The sequence below is a fragment of the Crocodylus porosus genome, unplaced genomic scaffold (assembly GCF_001723895.1).
Source record: "Crocodylus porosus isolate Cpor-Errol unplaced genomic scaffold, CroPor_comp1, whole genome shotgun sequence".
Lineage (NCBI taxonomy): Eukaryota > Metazoa > Chordata > Crocodylia > Crocodylidae > Crocodylus > Crocodylus porosus.
In genome coordinates, this window is record NW_017728925.1 from 3,759,080 (window position 1) to 3,768,821 (window position 9,742).

Below are 9,742 nucleotides of genomic sequence, written 5' to 3' on the forward strand. Positions count from 1 at the left end.
GAGAGAGAGAGAGAGAGGGAGAGAGAGAGAGAGAGAGAGAGAGAGAGAGTGAGAGAGAGTGTGTGTGCGCGCGTGCACATGCATCTGTCAACCTCTCTATCCGGGAAGCAATTAACCCTGCTACCACTGGGTACTCTGAGATGGGGTCCCTTACCCCTCCTGTTCCAGCCACTCCAGTTTGTGTAAGACCATGAGTGTGAGGCCAGTTCTCCGGCCTGGTGGTGAGGATGCTGCCTTGGGCTAGTGAAAATTTAAATGTCTATTTGAAGTGGATCTGTGGCCAAAGGAGGGACATGTAGCAAGTCCCTGGCTCCACAGCAGTTTATAGCCTGAAGGTGAGGGCACACTCTTGGGAGATGTAGGTTCAAATCTTCTCAGGTGAGGAGGGTATATCAGCAGGCTGAGGAGGAAGAGGGAGGCAAGTTATAATCTGCAAGGGCTCTCTGAGCTATATTACTATTCCTCCTTGGATTGCCTTTTAGTCCTTTCTCTGTGATCACTTCACAAGAAGGGACTGAACCTAGGTGTTTCACACTGGTTTCACACAGGTAGAAAGAGAGGAGGGGCTCCTTTTTTGCCAATTTTGGGTCCAAAACAAACCAGGTAACTTCAGTTTGAAGATGTGTCAGAGCAAACAAGTGGGTTTTTTTGTTTTGTTTTGGGTTTGTTGGGTTTTTTGATACAGCAAGAAAATACAACATAGTTTAAGTTTCAGTTCAGTCTGAACTGATTTCCCCCCAGCACATCTCCACTCCCTGGTATTTGACTGCCAGAGCTAAACACTTGACCATTGCACTGCCCCACTCCTCAACACGTCTTGAGAATGGAGCTGCTGATTCTGTGCTTCTGCTGGCCCTGCTGTGGGTTTGAGTTTACAATGTCATCTTATTGGGACATTATAGGATCTGGATGAGGAAAAGCCAGTAGTCTTATGGTGGGTCCTCAGATCCCAGGTGATGGTGGGGATGATAACCATGATGGTAAAGCTCATTCCTTCCAGTCCACCTGTTGGGATTACTGGGAATAATTTTGGAATTAGTGGGTGAAGTGGTGATTAAGGAACCATTGCAGTAATTGGCTTGACTTATTATGAAACTACAAGCTTGCTTCACTTACATATAATGTAATATACTGCAGATGCACAGTTGCAAGTTGTGGAGGACTTCAGTGTCAAGATCCCCAGAATCTGCTGGCCGGGCGTCCCAGAGTTCCCGTGAGAAATGTTTCGCAAGCTGTTAAGTGCCAGTCGCCTGACAGCACTTCAAATTTGCTGTAGTTGCTAAGGCACTGTATCAGAGGAGTGTTACTGTGGTTTCGAGAGTGAACCAGTCATGTTTTACAGCTTATTCTTGATACAGCTGAATTTTGTGTGTGGTTTACTGGCCTCAAAAACATACCTTTGCAGTAGCCGGCTGTACTTTACCAGCATCTAGCCATTTTGCTTATTTATGTATCACCTGCATCTTCCTGCCTCACACTGTTCGCTAAGGTCTGAAGTGTCAAACCACATCCTCTTACAACCTGCTTGCTGACAGGCAATATACAAGTCAAAAATAGGGCACCTCAGTTTTCAGTGTCCTATAATTATATTGAGGCACAGAATAGCATTGCTTATGCTAAGTGTGACCCATGTGCACCCAAGAGTGTGCCCTATTCTCAGTTGAATGGGATGGGAAGGCAGGAGGGGGTGCCGCCGTGAGAGGGATGCCAGAATTTCAAGCAGAGCCCTCTTTCCTCTATAGAGTTAGCCCAAGCCCAAAGTTCTTAACTATATACAGTTTATTACGTTATAATATACATAAACATAAAACTAAATATCATATACATATATTTACACAGAGAACACTAACAAATAACCAAGGTCAAATCCTAAATAAAGCTATTTACAGCATCACAATACAACATTTTAATTACAAAATATAAGGCAAACATGAACAATCTTAATAACACCTATTCCTTAATACAGTCCCTGACCCATGGCAAGAGACAGTCCTCCTTCCAATGGGGTCCCTTGGGGGATGTCCAGTGAGCACCAGGGGCCCCTCCCCTTAGGGCCTTGACTAGGCGGGGGGCTGCTCACCCAGCCCCTTCTCTGGGTTTGCCTGCCCCAAATGTCTCTCCCCTGCAGGACCCAAGGGCCCAATGACTCGCACTGTCAGGTGGCAGTGGTCTGGGTGCAGCTCGATGGGGTCTCCTCTGCTGAAGCACCTCTCCAGGCCTCTCCCGTGCTGCTGGGTTCCTCCCCACCCTGTGTCCCGCTTTGGGCATCGAGGGCTCAGCTCCTCTCAGCTGCTGCACCACTGCTGCTGCCTCCTGGGTCCTGGACCTCATGCTGCAGCGCTACTATTTCCCCATGCCCTGGCTCGGCACTGAGGGCTCTCTTAGCACAGGCCAGGCCCTTCAGGCTCCAGCCAGCCATCCTCACACCGGGTGGCTAACCCAAGCAGTATCTGCTGCTCCCTGGCTCCCAAGGCTTGGGCCCATGCACCACCCTGCGCACCGTGGGACCTGGCTGCTTGCTGAGTGATGGGACCTGAGCCGCCTCGCTGTAGCCCCAAGGCCTTTGCCCCGTGCACTGCCCCATGCACTGTGTGGCTCGCTGGCCCTCCCAGGGTTGCAGGCTCAAGCTGCTACTTGCAGTTCCCAAAGCCTGGGCTCCGTGCACCGAACCACACACCATGATGGGCCTGAATAGTCTCACACCACTCCTAGAGCCAGGTCTCCGAGCACTGTCCCTGTGTGCCATCAACAGCTTGAGCAGGCTCGCACCACTCCCAAGTCTGCTTCTCCAGTGGCAGCTTCAGGAGCCATGGGCCTATTGCCCGCTGGGGAAGAGCTCCCCAGCTTTTCTTGGCTCCGCTTTTCTTGAGTCCCTCACCGTACTTCCCCTCCTGCTGAGCATGCTGCTCCTTTTATATGCTCCAGGGCTCAGCCCCTGAAGTCTTTTGGACCTGACAGTTTACAGTCTTCAGTCAGGTCTGGAGAGCTCTTCTCCCCCATCCCCTTAGGAAAGGAGTGTGACTTTATTTCTCCCGCTGCCTCATTATTGGTGGATGGGCTCCACCAATCAAAACAGCAGGATCTCAAGTCTGGGCCTCAACCCAAGCTCTGAAAAGTGAGCTTGCTACATAAGCATTTTGCTAAAGTAGCTTTTAACCTTACACACCCATCATCTTGATGTCCTCAGAGACTTACCTTCAAAGCAAATGTAGAGAAGAGGAAAGGGAAAGTCAGCACTCGCAACAACATACTTCAAGAGTTGGTTACCTCAAAGTGGGGAGCAAACCCAGCTACATTATGAACCACTGCTATTGCCTTGCATTACTCCACTGCAGAGTATGCATGTCCAATATGGGTATGATCAGTTCACGCCAAGAAAATAGACCCTATTTTTAATGACAGCTGTCATGAAATAACAGGATGTCTAAAGCCAACAGCAAAGGATTGCTTGTACTTACTAGCTGGCATTGCACTATCTGATATCAGAAGAAAGGTAACAAGCCAAAAAGAAAGATCACAGCAGATGGAAGACCCCCACCCCAGCATCCACTCTGTGGTTACGCAGAAGTAACTAAATGATTTAAAACATGAATGAGTTTTGTGACCAATGTTGCGCAGTTGGACACAATGACTGACAGGGCACAACTGAGGTTATGGTAGGGAAGATTACGTGCAATCAGGTGTTCTGAAAAGGACCTGGAGCCCCAGGAGGACCTTCCAAGGGGGGCAGATCTAGATTGGCCAACATGGTGATGCACAAATCACCTGCACACACAAACTGGAAGATCAGAAACACACATGAGGCTACTTTAATGACATGAACATATCCAAGTGCAGTGAAGTACAGACTAGTGAGCATATGCTCATTTGCCAACTCCTTGGTGAATGAGACCTGTGTAAAGGAGGACCTCACTGGAGCAACTGAAAGAGTCATTACTTGTGCATGATTCTGGAAAAACATCTAGTTTATGACAAGGACAGAAGAAGAAGTGTCAAATTATACTTCCAGTCCCTTACCTTGCCAAATTGAGGAGCCCCAAGCAAGTAGGACAGAGTAGCCTGTCCTCTTGTTTTTCTCTCTGATTAGTCCCAAATTCCAGTGCACCAATTTCTGGTGCCCACACCTTCTGTTTATCTGACCTGATCTTAACATAGTGCTTAGATATCAGTACGCCTTTTGTTGGGATCAAAGCAGTTTTTCTAACTGTTGCTGACCCCTTCTAAACAACCTTGATGAAAGGGTAAGTAGAGCTTTGTTTCCAGGCACAGGGTGGGCCATAGGCCTCTGCCCAACAGAACCAAAAGGTAATTGTGGCCTCTCTGCCCTTGAGTGAGAGGTCACAAGGACCTGCAGGGTGCAGGAGGAGCCCAGTGGATACTGCTCTTCAAAGATTCAGATCTCACATGCTTGGCAAGCACACGCCTAAAGTGGTGTTTACGTAAATGACATTTCCACTTGCCACTCTTCCTTTTGGGTGCAGGTTTTGCCTTTGCTCCACAAGCTGTACTCACTGCTCCATACACAGTTACATCTTACAGCCAGTCTGAGACTGGAGCTGCTTCTTGAGCAGAGCATCTCACAGGCAGCAAATGGCAACAGTGCTCTGGGTTCTGCACTAGTTGCCTTTTGTTCTCCCACTGGAATTTAGGGTGCTGGCAATATCCTATTAATATCTAACTAGTCTGAGACCTTCCCTCCTTGTGTCATTCTGTGCTTGTGAGTTGATTCTTCACCTCTGGAAGGGCTCTAAACCTCTTGAAATTCACCTGAAATAGCCCAGATTTCCACAAGCCATTTGTATGAGGAGATACGAGGAGAGTGTGTTTGCAACCCACAGTGATGAGAAACTGGATAGGAGTCTGTTGCGGTCTGGCTAGCTGAGATCCTGTTGGGATGATCTCCTTGGTGGCTTGGGTTGTTGATGATGCCAGGGTACATACAGCCTGCAAAGTAGGTCCTAGGTTTGGAAGACAAAGAAACCAGATCCTCCAAACCTTTGACCTGTTTCTTGCTTTTCAAAACACTAGTGATGACCACCTCCTTGGTGGGGTGGGGAGCACGTACAATGTTGTTCAGGCCCAAGGTCTGTGGTCCCAGGAAGAGATGCAGATGCTTTTTGATATCATGTAATTCAGGGTGTTCTGTTAAGCTTGTGACTCCTTCCTGAAGCAGATTTCTAAACAACCCTTTATAAAACACAATGGACAGCACCACAGCCATGTTTTACATAAGTAAATAGGGGAAAGTCTCCCCCTGGCCCCACGTACTGGGAAGGGATCACACTGTGGAACTGGTACATCATATTTTCAACAATGACCTGGAAGATGGGATGGAGTGCACCCTCAGCAGGTTTGCAGATAACACAAAGCTGGAGAAAGTAGTAGATATGCTGGAGGGTGGGGCTAGGATTCAGAGAGACCTAGACAGATTGGAAGATTGGACTAGAAGAAACCTCATAAGGAGAAATGCAAACTCCTGTGTTTAGGATGGAATAATCCCATGCACTGGTACAGGCTGGGGCCAACAGGCTAAGCAGCAGCTCTACAGAAAAGGACCTGGGACTTATAATGCACAGTAACCTGAATATGAGCCAACAGTGTGCCCTTGCTGTGAAGAAGGCTATCAGCATACTGGGCTGCACTGGTAGAATGGCTGCTAGCAGAGCGAGGGAAGTAATTACTCCTTTCTATTCAGCACTGGTGAGGTCACATCTGAAGTATTGTATCCAGTTCTAGGCCCCCAACTACAGACAAAATGTGGACAAATTGGAGAATCCAGCAGAGGGCAATGAAAATGGTTTAGGGGCTGAGGCACATGACTTCTGAAGAGAGGCTGAGGGAACTGGGCTTCTTTAGTCTGAAGAAGGGAAGACTGAGAGGGGATTTAAACAGCCTTCAATTACCTGAAGGGGGGTTTCAAAGAGGATGGAGCTAGACTGTTCTCTGTGGTGACAGCTGACAGAACAAGGAGCACTGGTCTCAAGTTGCAGTAAGGGAAGTTCAGGTTAGATATTAGGAAGAACTTTCTCACTGGGAGGGTAGTAAAGCGCTGAGTAGTAAAGCACTTGGAGAGGTAGTAGAATCTGCATCCTTAAAGGTTTTTAATACCTAGGTAGACAAAGTCTTGGGTGGGATGATTTAGTTGAGGCTGGTCCTGCTTTGAGCAGGGAGTTGTACTAGATGGCTTCTTGAGGTCCCTTCCAACCCTAATTTTCTATGATTCTACGATCCATATTTGCCTGTCTGTAGTTTTTGAGTGCGTGTGGCCTGCTACACACATGGACTGGTTGTGTTCAAATTCCACAGCTTGCCCTCCTGTCTCCTCTTTCTCTTGTGTCCTGCACACCAGTATTCTGCACTGTAGGAGAAGTTGAAGCCCAAGCAGGGGCAAGGTACAGCGCAGCTGACTGACAGATCTTTGAGGCCGGGGGCAGACCCAGGTGCCCCTGCAGTGTCTGTATATGGCAGCACTTCTCAAAGAACATTAGGCACTATAAGGTAAGTCCCTTTTCCCCCTAGGGTCTGGTCCCAGATTGAGCAATGAACCTGCCTGGGATTGTATGGCTACCACAGACCTTACTCTGCCTCTACAGTTGGCAGGTATACTTTTCCAGTCTGCCTTCAGTAACAGAAACACAGAGCAGCACAGGTGTATTTCTAAATGACAGCAACAATAGCCCGTGCCCAAACACTGCCCCACAGACACAATTACCACCCAGGGAGATGAGAAAAATAAACTACACAGCACAGGTATTATAGTTATGCCATTCAGTGCATAAGTAGACAGAGCGTAGATATTAGAAGGATATGAGAGACACTATAGAATAGCCTAGATACCCTATCTCTGGGGTACATGTATGCCAGAGTGATGTCTACTGACATGGTACTGTAGTTCGTGTGCAGAGGGAGGGGGTTACTATGACATGGGGCAGGAGGGAGTGTGTGGCCGGGAAACCAGGATTATTGTGATACATGGCCATGGGTGGGGGAGGAGGAGGGCATTATGACATGGCAACATGAGTGGGGAGAAGTTTATTGTGACATATCACTATGTCATTGCATATGAGAAGTATTCTGAGATAGTTTATCAGTGCACATGTCTGTGTCCCTGGAGATACTCATTGTGGGATAAAGTGTGCCAGTGTCTGCGTATGGAGGGTTAGTGCAAGATGTTGGTGTATTTGTGTGTCCAGGGTCATTTGGAAGTGCCCATGTGCTGTGTGTGGCATGAGACACAGCTGTGTCACTTGGTTCCTATTGTTTTCCATGCTGTTACCACCATGTGGGTGACTATGGGAGTCGAGCAGGAGTGGGGAAGGTGGGGTATTGCAAGTAGTCAGTGCCAGTGCATCAGCTTTGTTGTGGGACACGCTGGCAGAAATGACAATTTTTGCCCAATTGAGCCACAAAAAGTGGCCTATAGGCATGATCAAACACAAGTGCACAGCTGCATATAGCTTTAAAAATGGCCAATTGGGTGAAAATCTGCATGATAGGTCAGATGAAGACATTTCAAATCAGAGCATGTTCTGTAACTTCTGTCTGTGCTGCCTGGCAGTCTGTGGCTGTTCTCAGAATGGGAGGGGGGAAAAGGAGTGGAGGGAGTTCAGTCGGGGGGTGGGGAGGGGGATCAGCCCCTTCTGAAGGGTGGGGTGGCTCTAGGGCCATCCCTAAGGGGGTATGAATCGGGGCACTGCCCCAGGCCCTGTGCTTTGGGGGGGCCCAGGGAGCCGGGCTGGCTTTGCATCTGGCTGCTCACCACCACCCCCTGCCACCACGTCCGGACCCTGCACACGCTGATTTGCCCCAGGCCCCACACCCTGCTACGGTCGTCTCTGGGTGGCTCTATTGGAGTTCCCCCCCGCCCCACATGAGGTGGGGAGGGACTTAAATTCACCCATCCCACCCTCCAGTACTGGCAGGGGAACCCCTATAATGAACTCCCCTGCTCCCCTCCCCCACTCTGAAACAGGGACAGGCTGGGAGAGAGGAGGGGACATTGCTAGGGGAAACTAGCTGCAGGCTGCAGCCAACGGCCATCTTCCCCCCAACCCTGGAACCAACAGTGAACTTCTGTTTGTTCCAGGGGGTGGTTGTGACTGTTGTAACCCTCATAGCATTTCCTGCAAAGCACTCTCAGTTACAGGGGGAGGGGAGCTGCACTTCTGTCTGTGCCCAGTGTCAGTTTGTGCATCTGAAAAATGGTGAAAGGAGGTAGTGTTGCTGTGTGCAAGTGATGGCATCAGTGTGGAGTGTGGGAGCCCTGGGGTAGGTGTATGGAGTGTGTTATTCTGAGACATCCTCTGCAGGTGTGTGCCTGGGGCAGATTCAGTCACCATATATTCACTGAGCATTGGTTACTGTGAGGTCTCTACTGCCACTGTAAAGGACCTGAGTTCTCATGAGGGGTCAGGTTGAGTGTGGGCAGGGGCAGGGGTGGGTTTGTGAAAGCCCAGGCTTCATATAGTACAGGATGCATGGAGGGGTATTCAGTGTAGCCAAGTCTTAAGACTGGAAATTTGCCAAATAAACATCAGGAAGATGCTAGATGTCTTTAGAGAGACCTTACAGAGCCGTCTGAAAAGTCATTAGACAATTAAGCAAGTATTCAACATAGTAAAGTGACCTGCATCTTTAAAGCTGGCAAATCCTTAGTGCTTAATTCTGCTAGGAACTGAAAAGGTCCCTTGAATGGTTGGGACAAAATCACGAATTCATCAACAGTGTGTTGTGAAATGCCAGAAGGGTACAGGAGGGATGGTGGGCAGGGCTGCTGGGAGGGTATGGGGCAAGGGACACAGAAGAGTTGTCACTAGATTGTGTTCAATGCATGGGATAAGAGGGTTGACAGAAGGGGCCAGGCAGGGAAGGAGGGGAACTGTTTTTGTGAGGGACTCGTCTGGCTACATTGCGTGGAGGTGGGATGGTTTATCATGGGAGGGAGTGGGGGTTATCTTGAGGACAAGCCAGATATAATTCACATGTGGAGGAGTAGATGGACTATGAAGTTCCTTCCTGGGCTCCATGCAAGGAGGGTTTATTATGGGGTATCAGGCTGAGTGTGCTGTGGAGCCTACATGGTTTATTCTCCCTTGTGTGAGATGGGTGCTGGCTGCACTGCACCTACCTGGAAGGTGATATGAGTCCTGTGTTTCTGTGCAACATTAGAGGAATGCAGCAGCCCCGGTGTGGTGATCCAGGGATCTTTAGCGGTGTTCATGATCGCCTTGGCCATCCTCAATGTGTGTTCTCTCACTGCCCTCCTGCTTGTAGCAGCTTTTTTCTGGTGCAGAGACTGGTGGAAAAAGTGAGTAACAGATGCAATACTCCTGCCCCCCCCAAGCAAGAGCAGAGGTAATAAACTCAGGTACCCTCCCTCACCTTCTGGGGTGATTAGAGAAAATGGGGGAGGCTATATCCAAAGGAGAGTTTGTCTGATGCCTGATGTGGCAGCAGATGAAAGCTCCTTCTCAAAGTAAGGCAGATTAGAAGGTCCCTAATAACAATCCCCCTCTGCTCCCCCCACCCGCAATACGTACACATCCCTGAAAGAAGCTGGACTCCTTTGCCAACCTACAAGGAAAGTGGTCGATGACCCAAAACCATCCCCAAGCTGGGTGCTTCCTGCAAGACCCATGTTCCTGTGGGAAAGAGCATCATCCCCTCCCTGCAGCCCCTTTGCTAACAACCTTTTCTTATTTTAAGGCTAAATGGAAAGAAAGCAAAAGCAGCTGCTTCTATC

General features: G+C 49.0%; 1 long non-coding RNA gene across 1 annotated transcript; it reads left to right on the forward strand.

The window, feature by feature from the left end:
* Positions 1 to 7,076: 7,076 nt before the first annotated feature.
* On the forward strand, positions 7,077 to 9,742 carry LOC109314149. The gene is made up of 3 exons (XR_002102222.1): positions 7,077 to 7,158; positions 9,169 to 9,307; positions 9,706 to 9,742. It is a non-coding gene; the product is annotated as an uncharacterized LOC109314149 (long non-coding RNA).